Here is a 23203-nt window from a genome sequence, read left to right as displayed (position 1 = left end):
TTATTTGGGTGAAAATAGTAAACAAACTAAGGCGCTGCCTCCGCTTCTCCGGTTTAATGTCTGATCAAAAGACATTTAACTTGACTTGATAGTGACAAGGTTGAAAAGGTCAATTTAAAACATTAATTAAAAATCACTAAATTAAGCTGACAGATGAATGTCAAAAAAGGTTAACAATTTTTGACAGCTAAAAGTTGTAGGTAATCATTGCTTTGACTGCCGAGACAGACGCAAATTTCAAATTTGGCTCACTGGAAACAAAATTGCAGTCCTCTCCCAAATGAATCGAATCACAGTCAGAGAACAAACGGCGTTGTGTATGGTCATGAACTTTAAACTCTTGGTTCAGTTGGATCTTGTACGAATGTAGGCCTAAAGTCCCGAGCTCTTGTGTGAAGAATAGACTGCCTCGGATTCTGCTGTACACTTACACGTACCGAGGCGATATTCTCGAATGATCTTGCGTTCCTTTAACGAACGGGTGTTGGCTGATTGTTTACTGAACCGGTCATTTCAAATTTGCCCACCAAACGTTGAAGGGTCGATTGTGAATGGTGGCAATGCGCGTAATATTTGCTTTAACGAACACTCATTTCGATAATAAAATTTTATCATTTGAACGTGCTGTTCAATCGTGTTACTTGCCATGATGGTTTGGCATAAACAACTGAATAATAAACAAAAGATTTGACAGATACCACCAAAACAAAATGGCCACCACGGGGCGCCAAAATCTACCCGCTTCAATTGAAAAAGCTTACAACAGGTGAAGGAAGATTATTGACTTCCAACTATTCGACTTTGAAATGTGGTGTAAATAAAAATGGACGTCGGTAGCCTTGCTGTCTACATGCCGCAAAGTTCTTCCTATAATTTACATCTTTAATTATTTAAACGTTTGGAAAATCAATTTGAAAACAAATGCTGAGGTTGAAGTTTGTGCAATTAAACATTACTCTAGGAACTTCTGAATCGTCAAACTTGACAAAATTCTAAAACTTGACGAAAACCTAATTTCTTATCCTGATAGCATGCCATCATTTATTCTTAAAAAATGTAGGAAACACCTTTCATACCCATTGTTTATTCTGTTTAACCAGTTATTTTCCAGTTTGATGGAAATATGCGTTTTGAAACCCACAAAATGTTTCTAAGCATCTTACGAGTATGTGTAACCACTGTCCTATAGCTAAATTGTCTGTTGTCCGAAAACTTTTTCCCTGTGATAATCAACTTGAATGTCTAAAAAAATACCTGACAAACTTAGCCTTAAAGTACTTTTAAATAGATTAAAGACACTTGGACTACATGACCATTTAATCGCTAGGTTATCCTCTTCATTTATTGTTAATTCAGGTGTACCTCAAGGTAGCAATATAAGTCCGTTGTTATTTGCTCAATAAATTTTGTTTGTTAACTTGGCGTTAGTTTTTATCGTTATTAAAATATATAAAAATAAAAATGACAATCCTGACATTTACTCTGTGATCTTAGCCTTCTGAGAAGTAAGAAAATCAATTCTTTGGTACAAATAATAATTGACTCAAAAGAATTTTAAAATACGATAAAAAGCATTGAGCGGTACTCTTCACTTTTCCACATGGTTTAATCTATACGATTTTAAGATTAAATGATGCCTAAACGGGGAAGTTCGTTACCATCTACGTATAGAGTACCACTTGATGAGCATTTTTCTATGGACACAGAAAAAGGCTCCAGCTGCGATTCGGAGTGGCCCTGCAGCTTCTGCAAATACTGGTAGAAGAACTAAACAAGCACCTTTAAGCTCTGAGAAGCAATCACCAAACATCATCTCACTGTAAAACTCTTGTATGTACGCTACTTAAATTATTATTTGAAAGAAAAACACATCTCTAGGTCTCGATGTCGAGGTGAATTGCACTCAAGCTGCTGGCTGGTTGCTATTGCTAATCTTAATGTTTTATGCAGATGGTAAGTTCAAGTTGTGTCTTCACATAAAATAGTCACACACAATTCGAGATGCATATCACCATCACATCACTGACTCTAACGAAGTTTGCAATTAAAAGATTGAAATTTTCTGGCTATCACCAAGTTTAAAAAAAAACTAAATAAAATTTGTGGGAATAGAAATTTTAATATTACCCAAGCGTGTCAATCCTGCTTTAGTACATAATTAAGTGTGAAGTTTTATATTTCATTATTGTTACCAAAGTTGAATAATAATTTAGGGCTCTGCTGATGCGTAATTATGTTAAGTGCATTTTATGTTTTTGGTTCGAAGAACAAAATAATTACTAAAAACTTGATTATGGTCAAAGATATTTTGGACTTTATAGTTCACCCATTCAAACAGCAATAAAATAAAATAATATAATTTAATTTGTGCTTGTGTATTAGGAATGCAAAACACTTTAAATGGCATAACTTGAGTTTTTATCGTTAAGGTTATTTATTTGAGAAAAATCCATATCACTAGTTCAATGAGTTTCCGATAGGGTTTTGACAACTAAGAATTTAACTTAGAACGCACCCGTTCACTAATAACGAAATTGTCATTGTTAGTTTATTCAGAAAATCTCGAAATTCTAAAGAAATTCGGAGTCAGCGACCATAAATTTTAGAGAACAGATTCCAATTTTCCAAATAACAAGTTAAGTGCACCAATGTAAGTCAAAATTTTCGTTGTGTGTTGTTGCTGTGTGAGTGAGACAACGAGTTGTTTTAAGTGTCAAAAATATAGCTGTCGTTCTGACATCTGTATCAAATGATCCAAATTAGTCAATTCTACGACGTTCTCAAGAATTAAGCACCGCTCTTGGCTTACACCCATACAAGATCAAGCTGACTCACGAGTTGAAGCCGATGGACCATTTGGGCATTGGCGGAAAAGCGCCAAGCTTATGAATTTCATTGCAAAATTATCTTCAGCGAAGAAAATAATTTTTGGGTACGCCAGTAAGAAAACTATGCGTTATTGTTCATAAATCACAAAAATAATTGTTTGGTGCCGTTTGCATTCCGGAGCAGTTGTTGGGCCATATTTGTTGGTCTACGGAAAAGATTGTCATGTTTCTGTGAATAGTCATATTTGTCGCTACATGATTTGGCACATATCGGAACATATGGAATTATACATGTTGTTTCATCGGAATGGTGCCACAAGCCACACAGTATATCTTACAATTAATTTATTGAAGATTAAGTTTGATAGGCGTCCCTCCAATTACCTCTCCAAGCTTTGATACATACTTAAGGTGGTACTACAGTCCTGTGTGAACTAGGGCCTCACCCCACAAACTTCTCCATCTAGCTCGGTCCCTAGCTAGATGTCACCAGTTTCGCGGGTCACTTTCCACTTGTGCACGCCACCTGATCCGCGGTCTTCCTCTGCTGCGCTATCCTGTGGGTGCAGGTTCGAACACTTTCCGGGCCGGAGCATTGGTTTTCATGCGCTCTACGTGACACAGCCATCTTAGTCGTTGGACTTTTACCCTTCTGGCTAAGTATACGTCACTGTACAGCCCGTACAGCTCGTCGTTCCATCTTCTCCTCCACTAACCTTCGATGCATACGGGACCGTAGATCACACGAAGAACTTTTCTCTCGAACCGACCCAAGGTGCTTTCCATCTGCTTTTGTCATAGTCCATGCTTCTGCACCGTATAGCAGGACGGAAATGATAAGGGCCTTATATAGCAACACATTGGTCCCTCGAGAGAGGACTTTACCACTCAATTGCTTTCTTAGTCTAAAGAAACAGCGGTTAGCAAGAGCTATTCTGCATTTGATCTCAGAGCTGGTGTTGTTTTCTGCGTTTACAGCGGAGCCTAGGTAGACGAAGTCCTTGACTACCTCAAAGTTACGTCTGTCTATGTTGACGTTTTGACCAAGACGTCGGTGTTGTAGGTCCTTTCCTGACGATAGCATGTACTTTGTTTTGCTCTCATTAAAAATAGTGCCTCAAGTTTTGACGTGTGAGCTCTGCACTATTCTTTCAAGTACGATGTTAAGAAATCTCTTGACAAGGCATCATCTTGTCTAAAAGCTTTGTTGACATCGAAAGGTTCTGTTAAGTTGTTTCCAACCTTTATGGAGCAGCGTGAATTCTCAATGGTCATCCTGCACAAACGGACGAGTTTGCAGGGATGCCGAAACTAGACATGGATCTATACAGCTCGTCCCTGTAGATGCTGTCATATGCGGCCTTGAAATAGATGAAAAGATGGTGGGTGTCGATTTGGTGCTCTTGGGTTTTTGTCCAGGATCTGACGTAATGTGAATATTTGATCAACTGTGGACTTTCCTGGTCATAAACCACACTGATAAGGACCGATCAGGTTGTTGACGATGTTCTTTAGATTTTCACATATTACGCAGAGAAGATTTTGTAGGCGATGTTAAGTAGACTCATTCCTCTATAGTTGGTGCAGTTTAAAGGGTCTCCTTTTTTCAGGATCGGGAACACAATACTGAGGTTCCATTCATCAGGTATGCTTTCTTGTGACCATATCTTACAGATAAGTTGGTGCATGCTCCTAACCAACCTATCTCCAACTGCTTTAAGGACCTCGGCATTCAAGCCATCCGCTCAAGCGGCTTATTAGACTTCGGCTTCGATATGACAATCTTTACTTCGCCTAAGTCGGGAAGACGGGATTATTGGCTTTCGTCGTCTATTTTGAATGGATCATCCTGTCTGAAAGCGGAATTTGTTTCGTCATCGCCGTTATACAGTCTGCAGAAGTAGTCCTCAGCATTGACTGCGGTTCCACTATGATGTTTCCACTTTCAACTTTGCAGCCTTCGGTTCTAGGTTTATGTACCTGTGAATTTCTTTTCAGCTGTTCATAAAACTTTCGAACTTCATTCCTGCTTTTAAACCTTTCAACATATCGACGGCACGCTTCTCATGCCCTCGCTTTTTCCTTCTGAGAAGTCGGCGTTCCTTTCGCCTCTTCTGCTCATAGAGCTTATGAGCAGCTCTCGTCGCAGCGCTGCTTTGCCTGCATGTTGTTTGGCTGCATTTACCTGCCAATTTCCTCATCAAGCAAGCACCTTGTTGGTGCTTGCTTGAAAACCAGCACATAAGAGGCAGCTTCTCTGATTGCATCTTGGAAATGTTGCCACTGCTTTTCGATACATTGTGTTGGCGGCAGAGAACTTCGAGAGAGGTTACTTGTAACTCGATCGGAAAATTATTTGGCGAATTCTGGCGATTGTAGCCGTTCGACGTTGTAACTTCTACCCGCACCTCCCTGTTTTGCCTTGTCTGGAAATCCGAAGTGCTACCTTGGCTACAACGAGGTAGTGGTAGGAGTCGATGTAAGCTCCTCGGAAATTTCGTGCATCCATGATGCTGAAAGCGTGTCTGGTGTCAATCGCAATATGGCCAATCTGGTTGACGGTAGATTGATCTGGAGAAGTCCAAGTTCCTTTGTGGAAGTTGAGGTGTGGAAAACGCGTACTGGCTACCATGACGTTTCTCCCCGCAGCAAAATCTATCAGCCTGAATCCGTTGTCGGAAGGTTTTTCGTGCAGGCTGTTCTTCCCGATTATTCCACCAGAGATGTCTTCCCTTCCTAGCTTGGCATTAAAATCGCCCAGGATTTTTTTAATATCGTAGCTAGGACACTGCTCATATGTTTTGTCTAAGAGCTCGAAGAACACATCTTTGGTGTTGTCGTCTTTCTCTTCTGTGGGGGCATGCGCGCATATCAGGCTAATGTTGCCGAATTTAGCCTTGATGTGGGTTTTGAGAAAAACCTGCGGACGCTTGTGTCTTCTTGAATGCACATGTCTACCATTTGAACATCTACGTTTCAGTGGTAATAAAACTGTGAAGCATATGGTCTTACTACCCTTAAGGAAAGTTAACCTTCCTAACACCCGAAGCCTTATTTTAGCGGCAGAAGTACTGTGATGTATGACTCTTCCACCTCTTAAGCCACTGCGAACGTTGCAAAAAGTCCTAGATGGATTGGGCCTCTAAGACCTTCTGAAGGTGGACGAGGGAGCTCGCTTGTCATACAGGCCAGATTCTACGTCTTAGCATCAAAAGTCTATGGAGGGTACCACTTCAGTATCCAATAGCCACAAAATGCTTAACATCAGCAATTAATTGCATATCTATGCAGGCAGTGATGTTGTGAAACACAAGTTCGTTGTCGCGCTTATCAACATGAACGATGTTAATGCACTATCTCTGTGAAAAATTGGCAGGTGGTAAAAGTTAAGCTTCGATTAAACTTCCTTAATGTTATGATGGGGATAACCCTGGACCAGCTCCAATCACAAACGATAGTGGCTGACATTACGGTTTGAGACGTTAGCTTTTAGAAGGTCAGAGGAAGTCTGGCCTGGTGTTAAGCTCGAAGTTGCTGCTAAGGAGGAAATCCCGTACAGATCAAAAGCTCACCAAATTCTCCAGCTTGGATGCAGTACTAGAGATGAAAGAGCTATCTAATCCATTCATATAGTTAAAAGGTTTGTCATGTCAGAGATCTGGCTTCACTTACTACCAATCCCGCCCAAAAGTTTTATTTCACAGATGCTTCCTCTTAAGTGGTATTGACACATCTTTCAAGAGTATAGTTCTTGCCAAGAAAAAGTGCTTTTTTTCAAACAAGTTGTTCGAATTCTTCAATAATACCAATAGGTCTCCTCCATCCCTGACATTACTCGCAGAAGTGGTTTGAAGTTGTGTAAGTCACTAAGCCCTGGTTCTTCAAGAGCTGTTAATAAATTCCTATACGAATAATTCCTAAGCTTCTTTTCTTGAAAGACAAAATACTAGACAATTTTCCTCCACTTTTTTTATACAAACATTATGTTTATAAAATGCCCAACAAACTGCAAGGCTAGCTTGAACCATTATACTGTACATAATGTATACAAAGTTTTACTGTAAGTGATAGCCCAGACTTTTCTTAAGATCAAATTTGTTTACATTAAATGTATCGGACTTAGGTAAGTGACCCTAATAAATATTAATAATGACCACTAAATCCCTTACGTCAGTCGTCTTCTATAAACAAATTTGTCTTGTCTGTCCTAATTATTATTAACCACGAAAATCACTGAGGCTCCGAACCGTTCTTCTTTTTCCACCATCCGCATTTTCCATGATTTGTAACGGTAACTATGCTTATTTAATTCAATCATTTTCCATGACCCTCTTTTTTTAGATACATATATTGTACCACAAAATAGCAACAATAATAATTACAACATCTACATAAACATCCCCACCCGTAATCCACCCTCAAAACCAATTACTTAGAAAATTATAACCACCCTCAACCTCACTCTCAAACTCACTCCAACCCCTGTAAGCTTGTAAGCCAAGCTAAATCCATAGTATTTCCAACAAATTGATATTACGGCACTTGCAGCCCAATACACAGGAGAAAGGACGAAAAAACGGTTGAAGTCGGACAGCGATAGACCAAACCCCATAAGAAGAGTGCCTATCTACATATGTAACTAGATTTCCTGTATATTTCCTGATTTGGAAATTTTCTGAAAATGATTACTTCCGCATATCAAGCACCATACCACAGCCCCTTATGTTCTCGACGTTCTTGTATAAGGGTATGAGCCAGAAGGCTCTTGACATCTTATATATACGAGTACCAGTAGACTGCAGCTTATGCAACACGTTATAAACCTACATTTATAACATTGTTGAAAATATCTATAAACCTATAACCTAGCCTAACTAAAGAGAACGAGGATTTATATATTTCTAAAATACTATATTTTTGGCCATAATATCCTCCCCAACATTTATTGCTAAACCTAAATTCACAAAATATACTCTCGATGGATGCTTCTGAATTTGGGTCGCTGGCTGTAAGAGGTCGATAGGTCGTCGATAACGTCGATATTATAGATTGCTTCTCACAATTCATCTCGTTTTTGAAATGTGTATGCTTTAGAGGTTAAGGTCATTTTTGAACGAGCGAACGTGAAATAATCCTCTGGCTCTTACTCTCGCTCCCTTTCGTTGCTGAAATCTCTGGTTTTAAATGGAAATTGAGTGCAAACTTTAGATATGTTATGGTAAGTTAAGGTGTAGTATAAAGATTCCTACGTCTTTTTTGTATAAAGGGTGTTCCTGTATCAATACAGAATTAATTTTGACAGCTGACAGGATTATACAAAAAAAAACAAAGTATCTTATATTTGAACAATTTTCCAAAATTCTGAATGTGCCCGAAATACTGATGTAAAGTCGTCAAAATATCATTTCTGTTTATATACCGACGTAATGTGTTACTGAAAGTTTAGAAACTGTGATTAACTTTTTTGTATTGTTTAAGTTTCGTTTTACTCGTAAAAAACTATACTTATAACCTTCAACAATTCTGTATGCTTTGAAACATTTTTAGGAGATTCAAATTGGACTTCTGGCATGAAAGTCCTTCAGATTTTAAAACACCCTTTTGGACCACTTCTACGATTGCTATATTTGCGTAATTTGTAGAGTTATTAATCTTCAAATTGAAAAAGGATATAAATCGTTAATACTTAATATGATTTCGATTTCATATCAGTAATCTTTTGCCTTAAAACTACTTTACTACCATTCTGCATTATGTAGAGCTTGAGAATTTAGTTGGCAAAAATATGAAATGATGCTTAAAAAAATACACATATGGTTATGGTTCATTTAAGTACTTATTGTAATTTGGCATCATTGGTATGCAACATTTTTTAGCAAAGCTGCCAAGAACAATAAGGCTGCCAAGCACTTATAATGTGTAGCCCAGTCAAATCTAATAAAAAAGACCTAAGGTCGCAAAATGTAGTAGCTATAGCTTCGAAATCTGAATTGGGTGTTTGTTTTTTGTAGATGTGTGATGTTCAGTTTTTCAATACCTTTTTCGCAGTTGATCTTTTTGACAGCTGTCACTTGATTTATGCTCAGTTTGGTTTGCCATTATGTAATGAATAGACGAACACCTGAATGACCTTTGTAATGTGCATTTATTAGTTGTCAATACTCGTAAAATGGCTCGAAGAAAACTTTTGGTGAGCTAATTATATCGTCCCCCATTATCATCGTTGGCTATTGTGCGTGGCCTCTAAGATCGTATTATTTAACACTGCTGTGAATTCACTTGCATACGCAGATAAGTCTGAAATGATTGACGCCTTGAAAGAGAAAATCCGGCGAGTTATTGTTTACAAACGCTCACAATAGCTGCAAAAAGTGGTCGGTAATTGGTCCTCTTGGCTATTGTTTACTTGCGGCCGTTTCGGTTACTTGCGCGAAATTATTTTTAAGACACAATGTGAATTTTTGGAAATAACATTGTAATTCGTTCTTTTGGTCTTGAAAACCACATGTCTAAAAAAAAACACCAATTATATCACATCTGTCACATCTGCCAGTACTACCTACTTGAAACCACAAAATTAATGACATAGGTACTATATGACTTCAGTCAAAAGTCTTTAATGGCTTCAAAATCATTAAATTCACCAAAAGGTCTGTTGAAGTAGAAATTTGAGAACACAATCAAGTAGTTGACACATAATGTTAAATCGATGACGAATGTGAACCACACCTAAACGTCAATTTTTTCTGCTTTTTATTTGACATTTCTCAATTTCAACACATTAAAGTTATTCAGGCTTACGTCGTCGTTGATGAACATTATGCGTAAAGACTTGGATTTTGACTCTTACAAGGTACAATTTACTCAAGAACTAAACCATTAAGTTTAAGCTGTCAGACGTCAATGATCAGAATGATGGCAAGAATAGTGGATATTCAATTTTCGAAGAAAATAATCTTCAGTGATGAGGCGCATTTTTGGTTCTGTGGATTCGTTCATTTGAGCGAACGACAATCCAAGAATGATTGTCGAAAAACCAATCCACACACAAAGAGTGACTGTTTGGTGCAGTTTATGGGCTGGCTGCATCATTGGACCGTATTTTTTCCAAAATGAGACTGTGACAGACAGTAACTAAGTTAGTGTGATTAGGTTACTTTTTATGGCCCGAATTGGATGATTTGGATGTGGACGACAAGCAGTTTCAAGAGGTCGGTGCCACTTGCCACAGTTAACGAAACAAATCTTTTTTCCGCGATAAATTCAATGGCCGTGTTATCTCACTTAGTGGGGAAGTCAATTGTCCATCAAGATTATGTAATTTTACACCGTTGAATTTCTTTCTTTGGGGTTAATTGATAAAAAAGGTGTACGTCAATAAGCCACCAAAAATTCAAGAGCTAAAACATGGGATAGCTCTGCACATTAACGGCATAGATCAACAACTATCCAATTATTATTATTAATAGAATAAAAAAACATATATACAGTGCTGTTCGAAAAATGTTGGTCAAACATGTTATTACCCTTTTCGTGATCAGTTCTTGGAATTTAGCAATGCTATGGGTTTCTTTTTGCACTGGGAAAAAACATGTCATTGAAACACGAATATAAAAGTTGACATTATTACAAATATGAGCTGAAATTGGCTCGTGATAGTAGTCCAAAACCATTAAAGTGATTTTGTAGAAAAAATGGGAAAATTTTGTGTCTTTCACATCTCAATTTGACAACACGTAAAATTTCTAATCAAAGGCCAAAATAGACAACCCTGTAGAACATGTTTTTTTTGTGTTGTACAGTAGTCAGCATCGGTTCAGGACTTCGGTGGACCTTAAAAACGATCTGTCGAGCTGTAAGCAAATTAATTTCGTCAAGCTCAGTAAGTAAAAGGCTCGTGAAAGCTGGACTTAAAGCACTCAAGGCAGTACTGAAGCCGGATTTTCCTAGAAAAGTCAAGAAAAAACGATTGATCTGGGCTCAGGAGCACCTAAATTAGACTGAAGACATGTGGAACAATATCATCTTTTCGGACGAATCAAAATTCAAGCTCATTATTAGGGATGGGAGGATCCTTGCGCGAAGAAAATCGAAAGAAAGACAAAACTCTGATCGAATTTTGCGGAAGCGTCTTAACTGAAGGTGTGGGGATGCTTTTCTTTAGATGAAAAAGGTAGAATGAGCTTTCTAGAATCTATATAAAAACAAGAGTTTACCTACTAGTCCTGGAAAATGTATTAGAGCCCACGGTGCTACAGCTTTTTGGCGAAACAGTTTTATTTGCTACTTGTCATACAGCCAAAATTGTATTTATGAACTTGTTTTTATCTTTACCATATTAAGCTTTAAAAAAAGCAAAAACTTTTATTACTAAAAATAATATTAGGATTTCTATATTTGTTTCTAAGGTTTAAAATTACTTCGAAGAAAATAATATCGATGTACTTTGTTGTCCGGATCTCAATCCAATTGAGCATATTTGGTCTATAATGAAACTTGAGATTACGAAAAAATCTACTTACCTGGAAAACGATACCGGAATCAACATAGAAAAACCTATCTCATTCAATGTCTTGCCGATATACAGCCGTAGTACAAGCAAGAGGAGGTCTAACAGAGTATTAATTAGGTACAACATGTTTCTGAGAAGTAATAAATAAAACAGCACAAAAAAAGTATTTTTCTTTAATCCTTAAAAATAAGGCAGGTACCTAAAAAACTCATTTTACGTTATACTCACTTTTCGCTTCCGTGATCATTTTAGAAAAATCTCAAAATTCTTATTGTATCATAAAACAATTTGAACCGCACAATAAAATAAAACCTCATTAAAAAATATGTTGTTACTTCAACACAAAAAGTTTAACCAACTTTTTTCGAACGGCACTGTACTGTACATACATTAAAAACGCAACTAAAAGTTTGAAGACCAATGTGAACAATTAATCCACGTTACCACACTTTAAGTTTTATATTGATTTCTTTCAAGCAGAAGATCAATTTTTCCACTTTGTGCATGGTGTAAGACTATGAAGGTTTTTCAAATGGGAAATCCAAGGAAAAACTATTTTGGTGAATGAATTTTTCTTCATTTAAAAGGCAAAGACAACGCACATAAGCTACACATATGCGAGTATTAATAGTGAAAACTACTTTTATGCACCACCTACGTGAAAATGTGTGATGCATCTTCTGTGCTCCGACTTTCAAAGCACAGGAAGACGTGGGCCTCCATAATCCGCACACATCAGATTTTCCGCTAAATTAATCTAAGAGTGGATGGTGATGCTGATGGGGCTGGGCGAAAAATAGAAGAAACAAAAACTCAACGATGACAGCGGCATCTAACAGAGATTTCTTTTATTAGATTGTGTCAATCTTCTTTAGCCATATACCTACTTAGTATGGCACATTTAGACATTTTTCTATACTGCGAAGACTTCCGCAACTTGATGGAATTTAATCAATGAAAATACCGCAAACTTAAATGTTTTTACAATATTATACCTAACCTAACCTAGTGTGTATTTTCATAAACTTTTTTAGTAGGCTTTAAAAGATACAAAGACGTTTGTATGTTGTGAACGTATAAATTATATCCGTTTAAGGAAACTTTTTAAATAATTTTACAAATGATTCTCAACTAAGGTATTTGCAACAAAAGAACACAAAAAAACTATAGAAGTTTCCCAAAACAACTTGAATTTCGGGTTGGAGAAGTTTCTAAAGAGGTTTTTGTAGAATGTACATAAGTTGATAAAGATACTCGTACCTATATAAAAGTACCCGTCTATGTATGCTTGATGGACTAGTTTTGAAAAATTCAAATGAAGATAAAAAAGTGAAGATAAAGGTATCTCTTAAAAAATAAAGAGGTAGCAAGTTGTTTGAAAACAAACAGTTTAAAAAGGTAGATTAAGGAAATTCGAGATAAACTTGAGAAAGTATATTGATTTATGCTGTACGAGTTCTTTATAAATTGTGGTTACTTATTTAAGTTTTATATATTGTGTCGTCTTAGAAAAGAGTTTAAAAGAAAAAAATATATTAAAGAGTTCATTTTAGTGATGGTTTTTTTTTTTGTTTGTCGAGCAGAATGAAAAAATGGGAAAATGGTGTTCCAATTTGAAAGTTCATCTTTTGTGAGAATAATAAAAAGTATCTACGTAAACATCATAATCAGATACTGATACGAGAGTAATTTTTCGATTTGACGTTCAATGTATTTCTGGTTAGAGTAAAATAGTGACTCGAAAAACCATTAACTTTAAAAAGTTTAAGATACATTTGTTTAAACCCAAAAACTATAAAAGGAGTATGTCATCCAACCAAGGCTTAAAACTCCATCTTAACTACCCAATTTCAAGTGAAGATTAAAGTCACCAAAAGTGATTCTCCTCCTTCACCCTATCAGTTCGGTCCCGTTCGGCAACAGTCCTACTGAACCGAAGGAGCTTTTCTCTGCCTTGTGCCACGACTCCCCGATTGTATAGGAGTCGACTATCCACGGTTCTTCGTCTGACGTGGTAGAGTCAATTGAAGATTAAAGCCACCAAAAGTGATTCTCCTCCTTCACCCTATCAGTTCGGTCCTGTTCGGCAACAGTCCTACTGAACAAAAGGAGTTTTGATCTGCTTTGTGCCACGACTCCCCGTTTGTATAGGTTCTTCGTCTTACGTGGTAGAGTAGAGGAACTGTCAATCTATCCATTAGTTCTTGCAATACCTCGAACGAGTTTTATCACGAGGTTATTATTGTTGATTCGAGCCCCATTGTATAGGTTCTCGTTGGAATAGTTATGAGCAAAAGAAGATTCGGATGTTCGATATAAGCCTCTGAAGAGAATCGGCGGATTCACCTCTCCCAATTGAAGACCATTTTAAATTTGGAATGTTGTGGTAGAAGTTACATTGCCACTTTTGACAACAAACTCTCTACCGTGCCAAGCCTGCTCACATTTAGACCCTCTAAGTCTAACCATACGGTGTCAAAGGTCTTTTTCAAGTCAACCAGAACAGCACCTGTGCATTGTTGTTTTAAATTATTCCATTGGATATCAGAAACGAGTTAAGGCGAAGCATAAATTGTGTCATGACCCGCCTTGAACCCGAACTGTTTATCCGGAATTATTTTGTCGTCCGCAGCCCACTTAGCCAGATTCCTATTGATATTTTCTCTTAAACTTTGGAAAGATTAGACGGGTTGGAGTTGTCCTTTCTCTTTTTCGGGAGAGGATGAACCACCGCGGCCTTTCAATGCACTGGATAATATGCATTATTCAGTGCATTGTTGAAGAGTGTAAATGTTAATTGCCACCCCATCGGTAAATGGCTTTGTACAACGTTGGATATACCATCGATCCCTGCTGACTTTTTATTTTTTATTGAATTGAAGATGAGCTTTGTCACTAACAAGGGACTTGGTCCCGTTTGCTCGGCGATTATGGCATTTGCCAATGAATCGTCATTGAATCGCATGAAACCGCACTTCTCCGATCGTTATTGTGTGATATCATTACGGAGGTAAAAATGATTAAGTAGGGCTCTGTTTTCAAAGGTCGTGGTTGGGGTGAATACTAACATTCAACTTGTATACTTGCTGGAAAGTACCTCCCACCACCTCCTCTTTTTCCTTCGGATTCACTTCTTTTAAGCTTCACACACTGAAAATCATTATCGTTTTTTGTCCTGAATATTTTGTTGATTTTGGGGAATATACTAGGGTCACTGGAATTAACTGACCGGATCTTACGGTCCCAGTACTTGTTAATTGATAACCTGTAGTTCTCCTTAATCAACATATTGACATTTTTTATTGACGACTTCAGTGTCCTAACCTTCAAGTCGTGTGGGTAATTTAGTCGTCTGTGCAAGTTTTTGAGTCTTGTCAGTAAGCCACTCTTGTGTCTACGTAGTGCGTCGCAAGTCGCTGTTTCTGTAAGCGTCTATTTGGTCCCGTTCTTTGTACTTGGGTATTGGCCGATCCATGGTTCGTTTTATGTTTCTTAGCCGTCGATAATATTTCTCACAATTTTATAGTCTTTAAATTCTTCTCTTTAGTTTTTGAACCTATTTTCCTGAAACGGATTATTTCTATACTTTAGAATCGTGTATATTATATGCGCTTTAGATCTGCACTTTAAATCCTATTCCTCTTACTTCTGGAGTCCGCCAAGGTAGTCACTTAGGACCTTTTCTCTTTATTCTCATAATTAATGACATTAGCATAATTATTCTTCATTGTCAAATATCCTTTTACGCAGACTGTACAACATTTTTCTAAATCATTGCAAAGCATGAAGGCATATCTCCTTCCAAACAGATATAGACAATTTATCGACCCGGTATCAATAATAATTGATTAGAGCTCAACATTATCAAATGCCAGACAATGACCATTCTACATAAAAGCGAAGATTCCTTCGTCTAGCACTTCAACGCGTTCTTTTGAAAACCCAACTGTTAGAACTCATTAGAGGAACGTAGAGAAATTACGGCTTTCAGATAAATTGTCATATTGACTACCGCAATTGTCCTATTGACTACCTCAGTTGTCATATTGACTACCGTCGCGTCGTTATCATATTGACTATACCAAAAGGTATATATACTCCTTGAATCTCTGACTTGTAGCACACCGTTTTCGTCAGTGCATTGAATAAAGCTTTGGACCGAATTTTTGATTAATTTGGCATTTATTATGAATTGTTTAGAATACTTCTTCAAGGAAAGCATATGATTTATTAGTAACCCTAACAAAAATGTATAATGATCACTACGGCAGCCCTAGCCTATTGAACTTCATACCCTTCAAAGATACAGAAGTTAAATTTTGCCAAAATAATAACGTCATAGTTGTTAACCTCCAAAAATGTGTCAATATTTTTTGGTTGTTATTCCATCAAAAGAAAAGCAACTGAAGGGGTCGGTTGCTAGTTTAAACTTATGGGGAACATTCTCCAGTAGTTATAACATGGTTTCGTTACCGCACCATAGACTCCAAGGATAAATTGCTTTACTTTTAAAAAGCTCAGTGTTTGGTGGTGCCAGTGTGGTACAATGTACTTCGAGTTGTTAAAACCTCGAATCATGCGTTGCTCGAAAAAAGGGCGGAATGTGTCCAAATTCTCGGAAAATTACAGTACAACATGATAACGAATCTTCTCATACCGCTTAAGTGGTAAGGACCACATTTAAATCATTTAATTCGGAAATATTAAAGCACACATAGATAGCAGCGATTCGCCAAATTAAAGAAGTCAACAATTGGAAAGTAGAATTGTTTACCTCCAAAGAGGCATTTTGGAATTGTACCCATAATTTGTCTGAAAGATGGGCAAAATGTCTAAAATCCTATGTTCAACACTCTGAACACAAATTTCTGAGATTCATTTAAATTACGTCCGGTAAAATTTGAACTTACTTACTTACAACTTACAAATAAAAACAAATTGGGTGGCGTAACAATCCGTTGAGAGCTAGGGCCTAGTGACCTACAACTCTTAACCATTCCTTTGTGCGAGTAATGTTGTCAGGAATGGAGGGGACTTTAAATTTATATGCCAAGTCCGAAAGGCTAATTTGGGAAAGCACATTTTCATGACAAGAGTTAGTCTTGGAGAATCTTTCAAATCCTCGCAAGAGGCAGTACCCGTGAAAAGACTTTATATGGCATAGGCTGGCATCAACCCAAGACCTCTGGCATGAGAGTCCAACACACTAACCATCATGCCACGGGTACCACATGTTTCTTAAGTAATTGTTATATTTTCTAAATATCAAAATGAAACCTCTTATTGGAAAAGTCTGTACATAATTCTTTTATATAAAATCCTAAACGATTTTTTTCTAAATTTTTAATATTTTTCAACTGTACTTTTAAATAGCACAGATTTCGATTTCGATTTAAAAAAGAAGAAATACACCGATTCATCCATCAAAATCCCAAACAAAAATGTTTCCCAATTATGCAATGAAAACAATTTTCCTATCCTTCTTGAAAAGGAACCATACAAAAAAACAAAGTACCTAATATACTTACATAAATATATTATATTTCCAACAAGACTAATAAAATAAGGAATATAACCCTAAGAAAGTGATCAATCAATATTTGTGTGCTCCATTGGGCTGTACTAAGATTAATTACAATAATTAAGAAAATCACTTCTTATGATGCCGGCCGGAGCATGTTTTATGGCGTTTTTCTTTTAATTTCCTTTACAAAGTATGTTGTTTGTATGTGTTTTGGGTTTCTCGTGCTTTAAATTAGAAAATATTTTGTAAAACATTAAAGCCCCAAAATTGGCCGAAAAACACAAACATACAACCAAAAATCAAAACCCACTTCTAACACGCAATAAAATCATTCTAATGGAAATTACCATAATTTGTTGAATTTTAACTTCAAATTATAGCCATAGTCATCATATCTGATGATGACAATTTAGAGATAGATATGCCTAATCTAAAATAGAGTTGGAAATCCCATTGTTTTGCTCTATCAATCCGAAAATAACTTTTACCATCAGCTACCAAATGCAGCAGCTATAAAACATTCAAAACCAATCCATTCGGACGATCGAAGATGGCAATGGTGGTACACGGAGAAAAATTAATGGGTTCAATGGGTGGCTATTAATTTTAAAACAATCTATGAATGAAATAAACAAAAGCAATTCAGAATAACCGATTGTGTTTACCGACTGACTAGTTTACTTTAACCGAGTAACTCCTTAATTTAAACCGAGTAAGTCATTTACTTTAACCGAGTAAGTCATTAACTTTTACAGAGTAAGTCATTTATTTCTACAGGCAATGGAGAATCATTTCCAAACGACCATCGCCTCTCTAACGTCGTTTTCAAAAAAGTACGGACCAATTACCACGCCAGCCTAAAATACACATCAAACGGTAACTTTAGATTGGTTAGTGTGGTCCACATATACGGCAAATTTGCTTGTTAATACAGCCATTCATCCAAAAATGCGCATTGTCACTAATGAAGGGTTTTTGGCCAAAATTTGGGTCCCCATCTTGTACGGCTGTAGGTCTAAGTCCGGACGCAAAATTCGTCAAGTTGAAGTCTGCTGAGTTCTTGTGCATGGTGAGGAATAGACAGCCTCGGGTTCTGCTTTACATTTTCAAGGACACCGACGATGTTCTCGGCCGATCTTGCGTTCCTTTGAACGTACGGGTTTTGGCTGATTGTTTACTGAACCGGTCGTTTCAAATTTGTTCACCAAACGTTAAAGAGTCGAGTAACGTTTGCTTTAACGAACACTCAATTTGATAATAAAGTTTTATCATTTGAACGTGCTCTTTAATCGTGTAACTTGCCATGATTATTAAGCATAAACAACTGATTAATAAACAAAAGATTTGACAGGTGTCACCAAAACAAAATGGCCACAACGGGGCCAAAATTTACCCATCCACTATCTGAATTTAAAATTTAATGAGAAAAATGGTCATCTCTACAGGTCACGTTTAAAACTACAGTGCTACTCTTTTCCTTCTCAACCTGAATGCAGATTAGAACAGTGTGACGAGCATATAATAATCATTATTAAAGCATCAGCTTTCCCAACACTTAATAACTATAAATGTTTACTCCAAAGACTTAAACTTAAAAAAACAAACATTTGTTAGAACTTTAAGGAATCTTTGAGTAATGTTCGACAACTGGGCGGTCGTAGTAAAATGATGGTGAAAACTTTCAGAACTTAGGCACTTGCTTCTCATTTTAAAATTCTTTTATCGGCTGATGAGAATGACCAAACTTTCATTTACTCACTACCCAACTCCATTGTCAGTGAATTGGATAGCTCAATTTCTTGGAGTGAACTGGTCATACGTTCGGATAAAAAGCAAAATAATAAAGCTCCAGGCATAGACGACATTCCTGTAGAATGCCTGACAACAACAAAGGGATTTCTTTTCAAGTTTCAAGTAGTATTTCCGTCGGGTTTCTCAACAGTGGATCATATTTTTGCACTGATTAGTATTGCAAGGACGTCTATAGAGAAAAAGAAGAAAGTATTCGCTTGTTTTGTAGGCTTTAAAGCAGCTTTTGACAAGATTAACAGACAGACTCTTATATATAAGCTTTCATCACTGGTAATCTCCGGAATTTTTCGTCAATGTATTTCAAATTAACCCGACTCGGTTAGAGTTGGATCATAGTTTTCAGATTAGTTTGAATCGGTAGCTGGTGTTCCCCAGGGCTTCATTTTAAGCCCAATACTGTTTGTTTTGCTCTAAGTGGAAGATTTAGTTTAACTAGCTGACAATCCGTTCACAGAAGCTGCTAATCAAGTCATTAAATTCTTTCTGCAAGACATGTGGCTTGCATGTAAATACAAACAAAACTAAAACAATGACTTTACGAAGAGAATTGGTCGCTTAAAAATGTCTGAAGAGTTTAAGTATCTCGAAGTTTTGCTTTCGCATAATTTGAACTTTTCAAAACAAACCAAAAAAAAAAGCAATGAAGTTACACAAAAATTTAAACTTGATGTGGCTAAAGTTTTTTAGAAATCCAAAAATTGTTCTAGTGTCCAAAGACCGCGTGTTTCAACTAATTTTAAACATATGCTTGTGCTATAGGGCCGAGATTATTGGCTACTTACCTCTCGAATTTGAAGCACTTTAAAGGAATTTCTTCAAACGCATATTTAAATTAGCAAACTCAACACTGAAATATGCATAACACCAAAACACAGTTTCAAATTAAACTTCGACTAAATAATAAGAGTGAGGGAAAGAGATGAAAAAAGTCTTCACAAATCGTTTATGGTAATTCTACCTCAATCCAAAGCCTTTTATATCAAGAAATGGAATCAGGAGCAACATTGACAACATGAAGGAATATAAAGACATACCTTTATCAGCGGATTCTATCAGAAGCAAACTATTTCAAAAGTTAATTTTCGATCGAAGCTATAAGCCTTATTTTTAGAGCATGAATCGAAGTCTTGAACCTTAACTTTATCTATTATTGTGCTGATCATTTAATCTGCAACATAATTAGCAGAAGCGAAAAGAAATATCGATATGTTCAGTATTAGAAGAAATTGGAAATTCGTCGACTTTGTGTAAACAAGCCTTAAATATTGTAAAACAATTTGAATGATGAAATAAAGAATTTGATAATAATAGTTACTTCGATTTATTTTTAAAACTTTCTACTAAAAAGATAGGTTGCTGCGACTAAATAACTTTGGTAATTTAAACAGTCCAATGAACTAACCATCATGCCAAGGATACTCAACCCGGTGAGTTTTCAGGTGCTATATTAGCAGTCTCATTTAGTTAATTTTACACGAGATTTAAGTTGTTTTTAACCGATCATTTTTCTGAGTGTAGGTGTGGGTATATTTTTGAAAACCTTTTCAATTCGATTCGATTCATATAGTTTTTATTTTTTTGAAAAATTTCATTCAACATCTCTTCTCCTCGACACAATGTCTATGTCTGTTGATGATGATGTATGGCAGGAAATGGTTTAATCGCCAGGCCAGGCCAAGCCACACCAGACCATATGGCGATGATGGCGTTGGCTGATGGCTGCATAAAGTTTGTCCCATCATCAGCAGATTGTTCTTATTGCCATTTAAAAATCAAAGCGAAGTGGTCATCATCATCATCATCATCTTGTAATAAACCCACGCTCTTTAAATGGTAGTTTCTTCAAATTAACAACTCTCGCGACCTACGCAGATAATAATCTTTGATAAAATCATCATCTTATGGGGTGTTTCGGTATTATGTACAAAAGAAAAGAAGACTTATAGAGGAAATCGTCTTAATTTTGTAAAACACAAGTTTTATGAATACACCACTCTTTTCGAAACACATCATTATTCAAATAATAAAAACAATCCATTCTCGTGTTGGAAATTAACATTACCTAAATTATATTCAAGCCGAAAGTTCAAGACTTGAAGCACACAGCTTTTACTTTTCGAACTTATTAATCATCCTCTATTTATGATAATAATAATTCAAAGTCTAACATAAGTCTAAGCAAAAGGCAAAAAGATGGAAGTAACATAAGCTTTGTATAGGCAAGGCACCCGAGAAACATCAAAAACGGAAGTTCAAGTAATTTGTGCTCTCACAATATAAATAATAATGTGTTGATGAAATGGGTCATAAAAGTATCGACCCGTTCGTCGTACAGCATAAGTTTTACTTAACTATAAGTATTTTATGTTTCTACACGTTTTTGTGTTTTTGTTTAATATATTTATATACATCATTTTCTTAAAACACTCTGTAATACTTGTAGTGTGTATAACGTTTATGGGTTATTTTGATAGAGATAGAAATACCATGTACGCCTACATTCATTGAAACCAATATTGAAACCTCAATCACAGCTCATTTGGATAATACGGTGCTGGTTTTATTTTTATAAATTGAGCCCAAGGAATGAATTCAGAATTTTGCTGTCTGGAAGATGTCTAATTTAACAAAGAAATGCGGAATTATCGTTCCACTTAGAGACTTAAATTTTAAACATACGCATTCTAAAGTGTCATACACATGTGAATGAGACTTACAGAATTTTGAATTGCAAAGCTTACAACGACGACGCACACGACGTTTTGACATTTGAGCTGCGATCTGGGAATGCATATTTGATTTGTAGATGCATTTTTTAAACATACAGAACTGTTTTGTTAGTAATTTGAACTGTCATATCAATTTTTTCTAGGGACCAATGGCATCCGATGAACTGTCAATTTTGTTTAACTGTTTTAAATGACATATCAATTTATTCTACGGACCAATGACATTTGGTGAACTGCCAAATACATTTTCAATGCAATTTACAACAGGACGATTGTATAAAAACGACACTTGCATAATAGGCGTTTTTCTTCTTTAGTTAAAAGCAGAGCCCGAACTGTCAAACAAAACCTCTGAATGTTCAGAACTACAAATTTGTATTTCTTTTTTGGTTCTGAACGTGTCCTGAGCTTGTTCAGACCGCGGTCTATGAGCTCAGAATAAAATAAAGACGCAGATCGAGTTAGATGCTGAACGCAAGCATCAGAATTTTCATTCCTTAAAAAATATATTTAATACTTGTTTAATTATAATTCTTTGGCGTATGGTTAAAACGGTCACAATTTAAAAATCGTTTTCTTGGTTTTTTATTAAAATAGCAGCGTTTTTTGTATCTTTCGTTTAGTACTAGCGACTTTAGGTTAGAACAACTGCTTAATATCGTATTAATTTAGTCTTTAGACAATAAGACAAAAATAAATCATATTTGTTTTGATATTAAAGTCCTAACTTTGTTAAGTCTGTGTGACCAGTTTTAGAGTTAATTTTTTTTGCATTTCTTATTTATGTTTTTGTAAAAGAAAATTGACAAAAGTCGAATAATGACAGCTCAGTGTTTAGGCGTGTTTCCAGTTTCTGACTTTAGTACTTTCTGCTTAACTTGGAAGAATTAGTTTTTCCATTTGAATTAAAGTTTTGAATCTCAATTCATGTTTTTGTGGAAGGAAATTGACAACTGTCAAATAGTAACGGCTAAGTGTTTAGACATGTTTCCAGTTAATGACTTAAGTCATTTTGCTTAACGTACAAATTTGATTCTAATGTGTGTTTTGAATTTATTTTCTTGTTTTTGTAGAATGAAATGACAAGTAAATTGACATATGTCAAGTAGTGACAGCTAAGTGTTTAAGTTTGTTTCATGTATAATTCTGAGTATTTAGAACACAGTTTGTTGAGAGAATATACTAGGACTATGTTCAGAACTCTTTTCTAAGCTAAAAGAGAAATACGCATAACTACGTCAAAGAAATAACGCGTTCCTTCATAAAAATCAACTTGTTCGTCTTCATGATCCGCATTATGACACTTCCTGTAAAAAGCATCGAACACTCTTTGTGTCAGATATTTAATTTTGGATCTCATTTTCTAAAATTGACAGTTTCCATCAATACTTATGTTTTTTTTTATATTTAATTGTTTAAGTTTGAAAATGATAAACTTGAGATATTGTTATTATACGAGTCAGTATGCAGCTCATGTACAAGGCACCTTAAATAAATAGGTGGTGTCGTTTGGTGTGGATTTCAATTACTCTAACCATCCTATATTAAACTATTTCTAAAGCATTCTCCTAGAGTGTGCACACATAATCAAAATAAGCACCGGGTACACTTGACAATCAAGGCCTTAAACTTAATAAACTTAATAGTTTAACAAAGGAAAATAAAGTGAATGCTTAATATTGAAACCATTTATTTAGAGCTCTGATTAAGAATTAAGAATATGACGTAAATAAAAATTGATAAATATCAGAGTTTATATTCAAGTTAAAGGGTGGTATGCGAAATGCTTTGTCTCAGT

General features: G+C 36.0%; 1 protein-coding gene across 5 annotated transcripts in view; it reads right to left on the bottom strand.

Annotated features, from left to right (window-relative positions):
• Positions 1-23203, bottom strand: part of LOC129946722 (extracellular sulfatase SULF-1 homolog) — a 336741-nt gene that overhangs the window by 110302 nt on the left and 203236 nt on the right. The window lies entirely within an intron of this gene.

The sequence above is a fragment of the Eupeodes corollae genome, chromosome 1, assembly GCF_945859685.1.
Source record: "Eupeodes corollae chromosome 1, idEupCoro1.1, whole genome shotgun sequence".
Lineage (NCBI taxonomy): Eukaryota > Metazoa > Arthropoda > Insecta > Diptera > Syrphidae > Eupeodes > Eupeodes corollae.
This window is presented reverse-complemented; position numbering and strand designations above follow the sequence as displayed.